Raw genomic sequence first — 16,251 nt, 5'->3', positions numbered from 1 at the left:
ATAATAAAACCTGGAATTTTCAAGCTGCACAAATAATATCTGTCGTTTAACTGTAGTTCAGTTCATCAGCCTAACACCTAATTAAAATTCAGGTCCTGACACCAATGCTGCTTCACAGGACAAAAAAAAATCTTGGCATTCAGGCCAGTTCCTGAGGAGTACATAGATTCTGATGGTCTTCTCTGAGGATTGGGACTAGAACAAATCTCTCCTCAGTCAGTTTTCTCCGTTTCTAGGATTAATTAAAAGTATATATATCTGAAAGCTCAGAGGCAGAGAGCCAAGGTCAGAACTGCAATGTGTTCTGTAGGCTATGCTTCCTTCTGCCCTGTTTGAGTGCATCTACCAGCCGTGCCCTTTACACATGCTCCCATAGTGTTCATGACATTAAACAAAACCCAAAAGAAGAGCAACTGGCCTACTAGGTAAAAATAGCAAAAGCGGTGATATGGATTGATAAAGATCATGGCACAGAGGTTTCAGTTTGGTATACAGCAACGTGTACAGCAACAGGCTGACTTGTGATAACGTCAAAGAATCAGAGATGAGAGGGAAGACAGAAACTGCAAGAGTGATGACAAGGAGAACCCCCAGAGGTCTGAGTCTGTAATCACTGCTTCAAAGAGGGGAGCATGGGAATCAAGGGAGGTTTTCACTCTTCTTTTCAAAATATGAAGCATATGAAAATGAATGAATATGATCAGAGGGCTGGAGCACCTCTCCTATGAAGACAGACAGACAGCTGGGGATATTCAGCCTGGAGACGAGAAGGCTCTGGGGAGATGTCACTGCGGCCTTTCAGTACTTTAATGGAGGTCATAAAAAAGACAGCAACTTTTTACTCAGGCAGAGAGTGATGGGGGAACTGCTTTAAACTCAAAGAGGGTAGATTTAGATTAAATATAAGGAAGAAATTATTCACTCAGAGGGTAGTGAGGCACTGGCACAGGTTGCCCAGAGCAGCTGTGGATGCCCCGTCCCTGGAGGTGTTCAAGGCCAGGCTAGATGGGGCTTTGGGCAACCTGGGCTGGTGGGAGGTGTCCCTGCCCATGGCAGGGGGTTGGGGCTGAGTGATTCCTTCCAACCCAACCCATACTATGATTCTATGAAATTATGAATGTGATAAAGACAAAAACAGTGAGCTACAATAAGAAAACGAATCCCTTCGTAGCCCTGGGAGAAAGTAGGGAACCACAAGTGTTCACTGTATCTAAACGTATCTAAATGAATAATGACATTTGATCTATAACACACGGGTTGCACTGCAAAGCCTCTGATCCTTGAGAAAATGGTAACAGATACAATGACTAATTTTGCTAAGTCTTGCGTTCATTTTGGTGTCAGCAATGGTCTGACATTAGGAACTGCATAGGCTCATTCTCCAAGTGTGAGATAAATCATGTCACTTTGGCCCAGGGCTTCTATACTGATGTGTAGTCTATGTAATTCTGGGGCATTTTAGGTCCAACCTGGTATTTATTTTCTCCCTTCAGGTTGGACCGTGTGCTCACTGAAGTAACTCACTTTTTCTGCCAATATGCTTATTCCTAGTGATTTCGGCAAAACTAGCAGGTAAAAAGAATAAATTCTACAATACACATAATGTTACTAATATCTCCTTGTCTGAAGGTCATCACTCCATGTTAAGGACTGATTCTTTTTTTTGTTTGTTTGTTTGTTTGTTTTCCCATTTCTTACTTCATTTAATTATTTTTGTGTGTGTGTCTTCCCTTGGATTTCATACATAAAGTACATATTGAGTTAGGTATAATATGAAATGTAAAATGTTCCAGAATTCTAACTAGGGAAAACCTACAAAACTTCAGTTCCATGAAGTATTTTCTAATTGTTCTTAACTTGAAAAACTTTATGGAAGTAAAATGTTCCAAAAAGAACATTGTTTCTATGCAAAACATCTTCCCCAGCTTTATAAGCAGGTTACATTCTTATTCTTGTTGTATCATTCATCTGGCTTCAGCCCAGCTTGACTTTTTGCTGCCCTTATCATCTTTACTCTGCAACTTCTGATTGACTGTAATCTTTTTCATCCTCCTCTCTCTCTTTCGCTTGCATCATTCTTCCTTGCTTCCAGCACAGGACATATGTTATTACCCTTTTACTTTTTAGCAACCCCTCTTGAATACATATTAGATGCTTTGTGATCCTCATGTTTTCTTTTTGCTGAGAGATGGCTGTCTCTTCAGTCACTCACCACTGTGCGACAGATCCTTACAGGCATAAATCTGCAGAATTCTACTATCCTCCCTGGAATCGTTCTGATTTACATTAATAGAGAACCTGGCTTAAAATCTAAAGGTGCCTCTTTTGTTATACCTCAAAAGCAGCGTCATTACCTTCTCTCTTCTGTTTAAAATCATGTCTTTAAGGAAAGAGACTCATTGCTCTCCCGTAGTAATGTAGTATCTTTTAATAAGCTATAGTATATCATTTTTTAAATGGAAAATGTATTTTACAAAATCTTTTCAGCCCCAATCACTTAGGATGTCACATTTATATTTGGCAAGTAAGATCTGTAGAGACTTTAGAAAGGAGACAAAATGAAAACAAGTACTCTAACTGAAATCAATAGATAGAAAGATCTGTCAGATCAGAGGATCAGTTCAGGAGACCAGCCAAGTTTCTGCTGCTTTGTACCTTCATACTGTCAAAAATTACTGCACAATATGAAACACAGCCTAGAACAAGCAGCAAATGCTCATTACAAGTGGGCTGAAATGCATTTTGGAACCCTGTGGAAAGGGTGACACTTGAGAGCATTCCTGTAGTAGAGATCAGGGTTGCAGTAACTACACTAGCACTTCCCAATTACTTTTTGAGGTGAAAAACCAATTTCTCAATTGCATTCAGTGTTGTCGCAAACACAAAGGTGTTTCCAGTGACCATAATAAGCCTCCCCATGGCACAGAGGGTGACAGATCTGTGCAACTTCCTACCGTGACACTGCAGTTCCAGGGTGCTCATTTGTCATTTGGGGGACATAAACAGTAATAAGTGCAAAATCTTTGAAAGTCTGTATAACCCTTCCCCATTAAAGGGTAGACAGAAAGTGTCAGGATATCAACCCTGTCCCAGAAGAATAGAGTGGTTTCAAACATGCTGGGGAAAGGAGGAGGAAGAATTGCAGCTTTCTGGTGATAAATAAGAGGGGAGCAATGCAGCATTACTCCTGCCCTAAGACTCCCTGCTTTCTGGGGTGATCTCCACATGGCACCCCTACTGAGGAAGGCACATGTGCCTCTCACAAACGTGATGAGAACCACTGATGTCTCATGGTTGCACACCCCAAGAGGGAAACAGGATTCTGTTCTTTGTTCAGTCTTAGACCAGTAAGACTCCCATTGATCAGATTAGGTAATCCTGCAGTTCACAGACCCACTGTCACTGGAAATTAACTTACCACTGGAAATTAACTTACCACCATATTTCACACTAACACATAATTCACAATAAACAATTGCTCTTGTCTTTGGAGGACTGAACAATGGAGTGCTCCTTTCTCCAGCACATCTAGGGTAGGAATAGGAATGGAGACCACAGAGTGTTACCTCCCTTCATAATGCCATCAAGTTTTAAATAATTCATATATATAAAGTTTTTCTGATGAGGGAATATCACATAAATCTGAATTAAGAAATACTTATTCTGTTGTTTTTTTGTGTGTTTTTTTTTTTGTTTGTTTTGTTTTGGTTTGGTTTGTTTGTTTGTTTGTTTGTTTTTAAATATATACAAGGCTGAGGTAAAAGGCATTGCTGTCCTCTTTCTTACTTCAGGTGCCTACATCTGATAGCCACGCAAAGGTGCATTTGCCCTGTGTTCCTTCAGCCATAAAGCAAGGGTCACCTCAAAAGCTCTCTGATGACATAATTCATGGTTTTAATTACACACAAGGTCTTTATTTTTAACTTTGCCTGTGCTAACAGGGCTGCTTTTTGGTGTTGGAGGGTAGTGGCATAGCACACTTATGACCATATGAATAAACTTTCTCAACCGGAAAGCAGGCTAGTTGTTACATTTGTGCTTTTAGCAAGATATACAATTAAATATAAGGCAAAAATCTGGATTTGACCAACAGCATACCACAATGTGTCAATAGTAACAGCATACAGCAGTACTTCCATCTAGGATTGGACTGGAAGAGGTTAATTGACAAATAAATTATTTATTTAAAAAAAAAATGGGGAAATAAGAATGACAGGGACTTTATTCCAGTTAACAACGTTCAGGACCACCCATGACCCTTCAGTTGTTTGTCAGAGATAAATCTTTTAATCCACTAGACATCTTTAGTGTTGAATCCAGCAACTGGATAATGACAATTACCATTAGCATTCTGCAGCTTAGTACAGCAGAAGCTCATATAACATGGGAATTGATAATGAAAGCTACTGAGAACCTAGGTCTTTCAATATTTATATGTATATAGATTCCTTTTTTTTTTTTTTCAACCTTACCTGTCTTATTTACTATAGAGTATGCATTTTTACATTGCAGCATCTAAGACCCTAATTAAAAGGAATATTTTCTTCTACAATTTGGTGAACTGCTAATGATCATAAATTTTCTATTGCTTTTACTAAATTCAGGGTGATTTACTTGAAGGAATTTCCTAGTATTAGGTTGGAATTGTCTTCATCTTAAATGCAACATTTTACATGTAGTAATACTACTTTTTTTTATTTATTTATTTTAATAACAGGATCTTGAATGTTATGCTGTGCACATTTCCCAGGCCACAGCAAAGAAAATGCCTGAGATACTTGGGTCAGCTGTGTTATCTTAGATAACAGTAAAAACCAGAGTGAATTCTGCAACACCGATAAAATTTATCGGGCGTGTACCATGAAAAAGGTCTGTGTCAGCTCTGTCTGTTTGGCATTCTTTGTGTTTCTTTTTCTTTCTTTCCCTGTGTTTCTTTCTTTCTTTCTCTGTCTTTCTTTCTTGAAAAAAAAAAAAAAAAAAAAAAAAAAAAAAAAAAAAAAAAAAAAGTTATTACTTAATTCAAACAACCGCAGGCTTTTGCTTAAATTGAAATCCATCATGACAGTTCGGTGGACATGTGTTTGGGCATATATTGCGCGTTATGTAATCTTACACCAGTAAAGCTTCTTTCATGTTAAAGTGCATTAATGCCCATCAGCCATAATTGGTTTTAGCCTATCTGGGTGGTATTTGCAGGGAATGAGCTCTTCACAGTCTCTGCAGCTGTGCTTCTTGGGTGCCAGCATGGAGGCTGCCTGGGCAGCCATCAGAGCAGTGCTTTGTCAGCTGAAGGAGCACGGCCAGACAAATGAGAGAGAGGCAAGGCCGTACCTGCTACTCTCTCACGGTGTGAAGTAGCTGTCAGGCCTGAGGCACACTTTTTCATTTTGGAAGCAAAGGCATTATACTGTCTGTTTCTGTCCTATGCAGGCAAATTCAACTGTGTCTTGGTGCTTGCTTCCTGCAGGCTGTCATAATCAGGACAAATCAAGCAGAGCAGTAAGTACATATGTCCTTCACAGACCCCTGGCAACTATAGGCAACATAAATATTCAGTGTGTCCTTCTCATGGAACATCTCTCAAAACGTCTGTTTTGTTCGGTGGGAGGACCACAGGAAATAAAGCTACCCCAATGTGTTTTGTACTCTGAGGAAAAACAGCAAAAGTTGTTATGCATTAGAGCCCATGAAAAGGAAGCCAAATATTGGGATTTATCTTTTTAGGATGAAGGTGGGAGCACACAGACACTGGGATGACACTGGGAAAAACTGACCATCTCAGGAACTTACCCAGGATGTCAGATTAAAGGTATGGGATGACCATCCATCCATCTCCTGTCAACCACACCCTTGGCACTGTTCACACAACCACTGTTACATAATCCTGAGGCTATGCCATCCCAATGTGAGCTGCAACACAAGCACTAACCCCTCACCTGAGGGTCCTCTGACATGAGCCCTGCTGAAAAAAATAAAATAAAATAAAATAAAATAAAATAAAATAAAATAAAATAAAATAAAATAAAATAAAATAAAATAAAATAAAATAAAATAAAATAAAATAAAATAAAATAAAATAAAATAAAATAATAAAATAAAATAGTGGAGTTTGTGAGACAGTCAGGCTTGTCAATCACATTGGGTATTAATCTAGTCCTAGCCATAGAGTTTTATAATTGGTGAATCATGTCATTCCACAGGAAATTTGATGAAGTCAGTAAAGTTTTAGTTGAAGCCTGTTTTAAGACTACAGTCTTCTGTATGGCCTGCATAAGCTGAACCACGTAGGAATGCATATACAGTGTGCTAGTCTAGATTCATGGTGCTATTGAAAGAAAAAATGTTTAAAGTCTATGTATGTGTGAGGTCACTGAAATAAATCAGAGCGATTTCAATCAGGAGAGCAGTTTACATGAAGGCAAAGGAATATATTTATCATAGATACTTTTCTATATCAAGTTAAAAGGTTTCAGACACAGGTTTCCCAACAGTTCTGCAGATGACTGTTTTAAATCCTACATGATGTGATTTCTTGACCTCAGTAGGTAGTTTGCCCTGGACTTCAAGGGAGATGGGACATCACTCACAAGTACTGGAAGAGAAAAGAATCTCTGAAGTCATAAAATAAGAGTTAGAGCCTCAATATTTTCTTAGAATATGCTTTCTAATCTCCTTACTTACCAAAAGAATGTAAGAATTTTAAAACCATGAGGTGAATAGACATCAGTTTACTGTTTTCCATATCCTTCAAAATTTGTCAGGTTATTTTATTTTTCCTCTTTTTTTTTTTTTTTTTAATCTGTATTTTCTGAATTTTTCTTCTTGTTCTTGGTTGCAGCATTGTGCAAGGAAGACACTTTCTCCTGTTTTCATGACTGCACTTCAAATATTTGACTCTTGTTTACTGTTTATCCTGGCTGCCTATACTTGACACTTTATTTTCCCCTTTGCTGCCCAAAATCCCAGTAAATTGTCAATGTGAAGAATGACCACGGCTGCTCAGGATGTCAGCTGATATAAATTAACCTTGATTTCAGGGCAACTACAGTTTTTTACAGGGGTGAATCAGAAGGTCCCAGTTTTTGCCAGTGCTCAAAATCACATCCTAACAGAAACTGGGGACAAAACTCTTGCCGAATTCACTGAAATGTCATTGGGAGGAGGAAAGTTTTGAAAGCAAATAGTATAGAGAAATTCAAGGTGTTGTATGACAAAATATTTGGAAATGTGTTTTGTTTCTTATTATATCACACGTAAAGTCGTCTGATCTGCTGACCACCATCACTTCCAGATTCTTTTCTTTACTACAGATTTTTGTGCTCTTTTTTGTAATAAAATAACATCTTGTTTAATTTAAAACAGTGGAATTGTACTTTTGAATAGAAAGAATGGTAGAATTATACTTCTTTCTTTACAAAAGGCAGCACAATTAGAAAATCAGCTACCCAGTCTCTCTTGGCAAATATTTAATATCTTCTTGTAGAAATTAGAGATTACATATGATTCCAGTGAAAATCACCATGGGAACCTCTCATTATTTGTGTCTGTGACAGGTTGGGGGAGGGGGCTTAGCCATCAAAGTATAACTGAGTATTACAAAATCTTAAGTACTGTAAAATTCTCTTTTATTATGTTAGAATATAAAGTTGAAATCTGACTTTAAAATAAATGCTAAATTCCTTCTTTATTGTAACTTTCTGGAACTGCATAAGAAAGAAAAAAATGTATGAGGAAGGCAATTAAGAGAAAGAAAACTAACTGAAGCAAAGCAGAGTACTTTTAGTGTATAAAAGTTATTGGATTTTATTGTATAGAAGTTTTACATATGGATTAAATTTTTATTATACCGTTTAACTTGTTAGACTCCTTTTCTGACAAGATGATAAAAAGTTGTAACAACTAAAACTATGAAATACAATCTAGTATTTATACATTGAGTATATGTTGTTAAAATAATATATACAACAAATGATAATATTCCAAGCTGTTATGACAATACTATATTTAAAGTAAATACATTTTTTTCTGCCAAATTCTTTCTTAGAAATGTACCATCTATCACACATATGGAGCCAATTTCTAGTTTAACAGGCAACAAAATCTCCACATATATAATAAAGTTGCAAGAATGTAAAAATCTGAAACATTAGATATTTTATTTGTAAGACAGAATCTGAGCCTGTTTCTCTTCTACCTTGCAACTCAAACAGTCATTTATATGTGTTTGAAGTGGCTGTAAAATATTAACAAATGGGGATCGTTATTTCCAGTTCCCCACGCTAAGCTGCATGCTTTAAGCACAGGTAAGTGACAGCCTGTGATTTGGTCAAGCTGGCACAGCTACAAACAGCTGCCTGCCAACGGATATAGTCTCCTAATGCCATCAGAAACCTTTACAGACTAGATTGGCTTTACATTTGCTAGCTCTCTAAAGATAACTTTTTTTTTACTGTGGTTGGAAGCATTTAGAAGTTGTCTGAAGAGATGTCTTTACAGTGTTCATGTGCTGTATACTGGCAGATTACAGATGAAAAATAGTTTCTGACTGCATTTCATGCCTGCATTGCTCAGTGTTATCTACCTGTCTGTGTATTAATTTATTAAGAGCTTGTTTTTAGTTGGAGAAATGTAACATTGTGTAAAATATATCTTTATATAAAATATTTACATATTCCTGCTACTGAATACAATCATTATAGTGAAAACTCTACATTTACCAAAAAAAACACTAGAAATTTCTTCGTCATTTACCTGTCTGATAATGTTTGGGCACAACCTGGCTCGGTCCCACGTTATCTGCTAGTTGCACATGTTAGAAATTTTGATCTATTGTGAATGCACAGTCCTAGCAGACTGCTATGTAAGCATGGTTTTCAGCAGGCTGGCATATTCTGATTCCTCAAAACACACTGAGTTTAAGATTTGCAAAAAACGTGTCCTTCTGCAGAGTGGTTGAGAGTCTAGCTCTGACTGCGACCTTTGAATGCCAGAGCAACACAAAGACAGTGAGGCTCAAAGTGCACATTTACGTATTTCTTAACATCACTGGATGGTTGTTTTCTTCCTTGATTCTTTTCTTTTTTTTTTTTTTCCATATATATATATATTTTTTAATTAGACTTCTATCACTTATTTATTTATTTATTTATTTATTTATTTTCCAGTTCAAGAGGCATCTGGACAATGCCCTTGATGATATGCTTTTAGCCCTGAAGCTGTCAGGCAGTTGGATGAGATGATCTGTGTAGGTCTCTTCCAACTGCACTATTTTATTCTATAGACAAACAATGGTCTTGACTACCTATACTTGCCACCTGTGTCAGTAATGATTCACAGCCTCAGAAAATCAGACTCTGCCTACACGTTAGGAAAAAAACACACACACACCTCTCTCTTTCGCCCACAACACAGTAAAAAGATGAGGTTTGACCACAGGAAAGGTGGTTTTATGGCTTAAAAAAATTGACAGGCTCTAATAGCTAACAGTGTTAAATGATTGAAGTGCTCCTCTGTTGACTATTAGACCCTATTTTTCAGAGTGTCCAGCTGTGCATATAAATGGGCTTTAATGCTGTTATTGATGACACTGTGGGCAGAGCAATGCTGCTAGACAAAAGGAGGGCCTTTGAATGTGTTGCTGACTTTCTCTGCAGAGAGAGTAACAGGATTTAATGTGATTAGAGATTTGTGCCTGGCATTTGAGCATGAACTCAAAACCACAGGCATTCGCTCTGTCGGAGCAAACACGGGTTCAGAGTTCAGAAACCATCTGCACCAGGGAAGGTAGAAAACAGATATCAAGTTTGAGCTGCAGAATTGGATAACAATTGGAAATTGAGAGCAAAGCTACACAGCTATTTAGAACTGCTTATGCATTGCTCAGACATAGCTTGTTACTCACCAGCTGAAGAAGTCTGCCTGTTGACCAAATACAGAACAGAGTTCCTAAGAAGCATTTAAATTGGAATTGTACTTTCTGTCCTTGTCTTGTGCAGCCTGGGCCATGTATCTTCATCTGCAGCATTCCCTCTTGCTGCAAGGAGGTATATTTCTGCAGGCACTGGAGAGGAGCAGCTGGCATTTTATCTCCTCCTGCCAGATGCTTACAGTGACAAGGATCTCAGTGTGTCTTAGCTGACTGCTCATGTAGGACATGCTGCTGTGGTCTGCCCACCTGCTGAATGAAACATCTGAAGCCCAGTAAAGAGTAGGTCCCAAGACTTTATGGCTATGTCCATGATGCTAAATTAATGAATCCACTTTAATAAGTGTTACTGGGCTTAAGAAGAAGTGCTGCGTATGGCTGTGCCCCTTATGGAGTCATCTGGCCATACTCCCTCTACAAAGGACTTGGCTTTGGATCTCCTCTGGGTTCCATCTGATGCTTCTTCATCCCAAAGGTGCAATAATTTATGTGCGTGCATTTCATTCAGAATATCTAACATAATATGAGAGGTGTGCTCCAGCTCACCAAAGCAGCAGTTTTATAGCAAAAAGCATATGATTCACGGTGTGTACCATCCCAGCAAGTGTGCATATTGCTGGAGGCCAAGACTTACAAGGCAGTTTGGAAAGTCTGCACAGAGCAAGGAGAGCCCTGCCTGGTTTCAGGGCACAGGACTGGTGGTTCCCCATGGGGGTGGAAACAGGGCAGTCCCAGCCCTGGCCAACTCTGACTCAATGCAATTTTATCCACATTGATTTGGGAAGGTAAGTTAAGCCATCTAGGGAACTACACTCAGTGTTTACCCTGGACCCAAGCAGCTGGATCACATTCTGAGGTGCTGAAGAGCAAATGAGTGTTTTTCAGAGCAGGATGGGAGGAAGCCAGGATCCAAGGAATGCTGCAGGCTATGCTATCACATGTAACCATTGATTATTTTTCTGCTCCTTCAGATTTCCAAAGTAAGGCTGGAATGCCTTCTCTATATATACTTTTTATGAATTTCTGCTAAAATGTTTTGATACAGTTACAATTGCCATAGACTGATGATGGCGTTGGCCAGGCTTTTATGATCACTGTCCTCAGTGAGACCTGTTAGCCATACAGCCCTGGAGCTGAGCTCATAGGTTTCGGTGTAGCCTTGCAGTTTTTGTGAACATTCACAAGCACATGCCAGCTGAGTTTGGGAGGCAACATCTACCCGAACTGCTGGCACAGCAGTGCCATATGTCCAAGACTTGGAGGACAACATGGTGTCTATTCAATGACCCTACTGCTGCCTTTTTTCAAGGGCTGCTGGTGAAAAAAACTCTCTGTATCTGGTGGGAGTATTTTTTTCAATATCCCATGAAACTGGTATGGTACTATTTCTGTACTCATCATCACAAACAAAGACCTGTCTCAGTAACCCTGCTAGATCTCCAACACGAGCAGTAAGTTTGGGCCACAGTTCTGGCAAGACCAGCTGCCAGCCACCTGCTCAAACACTTCACTTTGCGGGCAGAGATACTAACGCGGGCAGCAGCAAGAGCTCATGGTATTTATGCATTCTGAGTCCCACATTTTGGAAAAGCGTGAAATAAGAGGTTATTTCTCCACTCTGGCTCTCTTCTATTTATACAAACCCACATGTGCATAATTCAGTCATGGAAAAGATACAAGCAGCTACACTGGGAGAGACTGTATCTGCCTCTTCTAATGTGGTGGCATATCCTGAACACGTGGCTTCTCTGTGCCTCGGAGAATTATATGAGGCTTTGGATGGGAAAGAAGCATTTCTCACTGTTTTTCCTTCTTCTTCTTTCTTTCTTTCTTTTCACAGAAATGGGGAAGAATTAAAACTGGGTAGGGAAGCAGCTGGCATGAAGATTCCTTCCACAGAAGATAGAAGAGCCGGGAACAAATTGCCCACCGACGACTGAGAACTAGCGAGAAGATCTTTTTGGCAACAAGCCCTTGCAAAAGGAAATTGAAATTAAAAAGCTTTTTGGTTTATCTCATTTCAAGTAGAACTTTTCTGTTCAATTCACACAGAAGGAAATGTCTGCGGCACTCAGAGAATTTGATCTAATTTTTAATACAATCAGATAAAAGATGTTGTATGTTTTATGATTTCCAAAGTCTTGCTGATTACTGATTAATCAGACTGAAATTTCTAATCAATAATTATTACCAGTTCAGACTGCCTGTCTAAATTACTGATGTCTGATTACTCAGGGAGTAATCATTGCCCTTCAATATATTTTCATGGTCCAGCAGGCACAGAGATACTTCCTCCGTTCTTGCTTAGCTCTTTGCAGACCTCAGTTCCCTTATTTCAGCTCAGTTTTATTTGAGCTTCAGTAGGAAAATTAGTTCCTCTCTTGCATTTTGCTGTATCCTATCCATCCTTTGTAGCTACAAACTCTTGTTAATATTGTCATCTTCATACCATATTTTGCTTAAAATTTGCCTGAAAATGAATCCTGGTGGTAATAGCTTTTGAACATTTTAGCAGGAACTGAAATCTCTCAGCATTTGAACTAAGAATATCCGACATAGCACCAGTATTGAGTGAAATAATGAAGAAAGAGCTGATTTCAGTCAAACAACTACTATTTTGAGCATTTTAATTTTGGAAACAATTACCCCAGATGTCTAAATATGAGCTGTAATTTGTGAGGCCCATGAAGGCAAATGCCATTTCTTGCCCTAGCATCATTGCTGTTTCCGGTGAGAAACTGGAGAGTTCTTTCCTTGATTGTTGCCCTGAAGGGCATAATATGCTCTTTTATTTATTTATTTTTTCTTTCTTTCATTTCTTCCCCCTCAATATTGCCAGATGAATGTGTCTGACAGGATCTGCTCTTGAATGCTGCAGCCGCTTCATAAATCAGACAGGTTAGCAGCCTGCATTACAAACCGATCCTTGAGACATAACCTGTTGCAGCTGAGACTTTTTCAATTCTTATTTGGCAGCAGTGACAGCAACGATAACATGCCAGCTTGCTCCCTGTCTGGCTGCTGAACAGAAGAGGCTTCCACTTACAAAAAGTGGAATGGACAAAGTGAATGTTACTGGTATACACTTTTTTCCTCTTCGTTGAGACTGCACAAGCTGAAGTACAGAAGTCAGAAAGATGAAAAAGGACAGTTAGGGAAACTAAACACCAGAGTGTGTGAACCTGGCATTTGCTGATTTGTCAGGGAAGCCACACAGGAATCACAGGAAATTGTGCTTCATGGATTTTGCTTATTTTAATTTCATCTCTAAATGTGTGTATAAGTACAGGACAGCATTTGCTCTTCTAGCGAATCAGCTGCTGTACAGTTTTTAATCCTTAGTTCAAAATGTGGGCAAATTTCCTCATCACTGAGAATGAGACTTCAGTGAAATGTAACAGTGAAAGGCCTACGTTCTCAGAAGTCATGGGCCATTTGCAGTGCCTTTTGGGTTTTGAACTGTTTATTTCTTAAGGGAGGCAATGGGCACTTTCTAGGTGGCCTGCTTTTCAAAGGTATCTAAAGCTACACAAACAACAAAACATTTCAAATCATTGAGCATTTTAAGTGTGAGATGAATTAGAAGCCATGCTGAGCAGAAAATGAATTCTCACAAGTTGAGGGATGTCACTGATCCACTACATTCTTCCAATCATGTTAATATGGGGAAGTTGAGGAATTCTCAAATGAACTTTGCTGAAATCTTTCAATGTCCACAGAATTTAATTTTTCTGCATCTATATTTATGCTAGTACTATACCAAGCATGGTACGGGTCTTTTTATAGCAAGGAACATCTAAAGATATTTGATGATAATTGATGCAGAATGGCAACATTTATAGCAAGAATTTGTTTTTAATGCCAATGGATGTCAAAATTAACCATAACAGGTTATAAGATCTTGCAAGATCACGAGCCTTTGCACCAAAATACATTTTTTAAAGTTTTGAGCATCACTTTCAATTATCATAAACTGCTCAGCACAACCAAATTGAAATCTAGAAAAGAGGCCTAAAACCTAGAGCAGAGAAGAAAGATCATGACTGTGGAAGAGAAAGAAAGAGCAGGTTTATCCTCGGCACTGAGCTCCACTTGATGTGTGCCTGTGAGGTTCCAGGATGCTGCAAGCATTTTGCTAGAGAAGAGAGAGAGAGAAACCTCTTTAATCCTTTTGCAGGAGAGTAACGGCAGGATCTCGGTACATGAACTCTTGCAAGAACACTTTAGCTCTTTGGGTATTCTTCAGGTGAGACAAAGTGGACCTGCCTAGGCTTTAGGCAGAACTGGGCAGCCACCAGCTGGGGAGATATGGGGATTACATTTTCAGCTCTCAGGACTCAATAACTCTGAGATGTGGTTTTATTAAACAGTGCAGCTGTGGTACCATGAAGTAGACCGCTCATCTAGGTAACTAAGTTGCCATCATTACATACTAATGACAGTGATGATATTACAGCTAATTTGAACCAGTAATTATCTTTATCTGCTGAAAACCTTCAGAGCTACAATAATACCTTTGTTTCAGTGTAGGGGCTTTGAGGCATAGGATAAATTATTTCCCTCAAGGGGTAACTGTGTGAGAGCTCTTCACAAAATCATCTCTCTGAGCTGTTGCATGCACTTTGGATTCATCTAAGCCCTTGCATTTGCTGTGGGCTAAGAAATGTGAATTAACATGGCATCCAACAGTGCCAACAATGCTGTTCCGAGTTGTAATTTCACACTATTTCCCTTCAGAAAAAGAAGCAACGAAAGTCCTAGTTCTGTGACCTTACTGCTAAAGCATCCCTCAACCCTGCTGTGTAATGGTGGCTTTCAGATAGCTGTGTCTGCATTTTCCTGTATGAAATATTCAGGCCTAGTGGATCCAGATGTGTGAGACATTGCATCAAAACACGCCATGCTGCTGCCTATATTGAGCAAATCTTTATTTTATGATTTTTCACTCAAAGAACAAATTTCCATGACAGAATTTTGAAGTGTTTCTATAAACGGAATGGGATTTTTTAATGGTGTGAAATTGCTCCTACTTTATCCGAAAAAGATTCATTAAGAGGAATAAGGGAATGTTAACAACATTTTCTGCTTCGTATCTGTATTAATCCATAAAGTCAGCTCTTCTCTATTGTGTGACAGAACTGCACAGCTACATCTGGTTCATTTTGAAGCTGTGTTCATCCCTGCTGCATTGCAACAAAGCACAGCTATGGACCAGCTGCCCCTATAGTACTAAAAAAATCCTGTTAGCATTTAACAGTTACACCCTGCCTCTAAAGATCAGACTTCAACAGACCTTGTCTGCTTCACCCTACTGGTATCTCAGAGTGCCCTAAGAAACTATAATCGTAGAACTGGGCGTGTGGCATTAATAGCTAGCCCTTTTAATTCTTCAGTGCTTTTTATTTCTCGAACAGTTGGAGATCAAAAGTTTATGTCAAGTGATCTTTTTCACAGACAAACAGTACTCATATTTTTTTTGTTTCTTCAATAAGTGTTAAAAATGAACATTAATGCACATGAAGCATGATATTTCCTTTTTCCCTTTTGCCTGGACTAGAGGAGTGTGAATGATACAAAGAAAGCTTTTGTTGGAAAATGATAGTTTACCATAACATGACTTATAGTACTATAATTGCAAAGATTACAGCACTGGACACGAGCAAAAATTTCTTTGTGCAGCTGGGAATGCTTTGTGCTTTTTTCAGCTGGGAGTCCCAAGCAGAATGAGCTACAAAAAAATGTTTCTATCAATTTTGAGCTAAGAAAGAAAATGAATATTCTATTGCTGAGGAATAAATGCAATCTGGGAATTTAAAATTCCACATGTAAATAGTTTGCTTAGCTGTTTCACACGTTACATGAAACACAGGCTTGGAGATGGTGAAGGTCCTGCTCTGGAAGTTGGAAATGTGTTCATGTGTGTGTGTTAAAACTTGGCATTGAAATCATAGTCTCAGCTGTGCCTTTATCTTTTCTAATAAAAGACATTTGCAACTGAGTAGTCTTTTTTTTTTTTTTTTCCCTCTCCATCATTAAGAATGATGGGTATTTAAACAAGAGCTTAGAAATAGTCCCTTACAAGCAGAAGAGTAGCTGTAGCTATACCAGCAGGGACAGAGCCATCTCAGCAAAGGAGGTTCCAGGTGGTAATGGATGCTTCAGTCCTTGCTTTCTACATCCTGCCTCCATGTATAGCACAGATAGAATAATCACTTCGAGCTCATGGCCATTCAAAACTGAAAGACAGCTAATGCCACTATTTAGCAACCTAGCATTAGGAAGCTATACATTTGCACCCAATTTTTGTGTTTTTCATTTCCAATGCT

The 16,251-nt window shown here is 38.7% G+C and overlaps 1 long non-coding RNA gene across 1 annotated transcript; it reads left to right on the top strand.

The window, feature by feature from the left end:
* Nucleotides 1-1,491: 1,491 nt before the first annotated feature.
* Nucleotides 1,492-15,923, top strand: LOC119715825 (uncharacterized). Its single transcript, XR_005263249.2, has 5 exons — nucleotides 1,492-1,572; nucleotides 4,718-4,869; nucleotides 5,431-5,499; nucleotides 5,725-5,809; nucleotides 11,766-15,923. It is a non-coding gene; the product is annotated as an uncharacterized lncRNA (long non-coding RNA).
* Nucleotides 15,924-16,251: the final 328 nt, after the last annotated feature.

Source organism: Anas platyrhynchos, chromosome 1 (assembly GCF_047663525.1).
Source record: "Anas platyrhynchos isolate ZD024472 breed Pekin duck chromosome 1, IASCAAS_PekinDuck_T2T, whole genome shotgun sequence".
In the NCBI taxonomy this organism is placed as follows: domain Eukaryota; kingdom Metazoa; phylum Chordata; class Aves; order Anseriformes; family Anatidae; genus Anas; species Anas platyrhynchos.
Note: the sequence above shows the minus strand (reverse complement) of the source record. Positions and strands in the feature narration are given on the sequence as shown.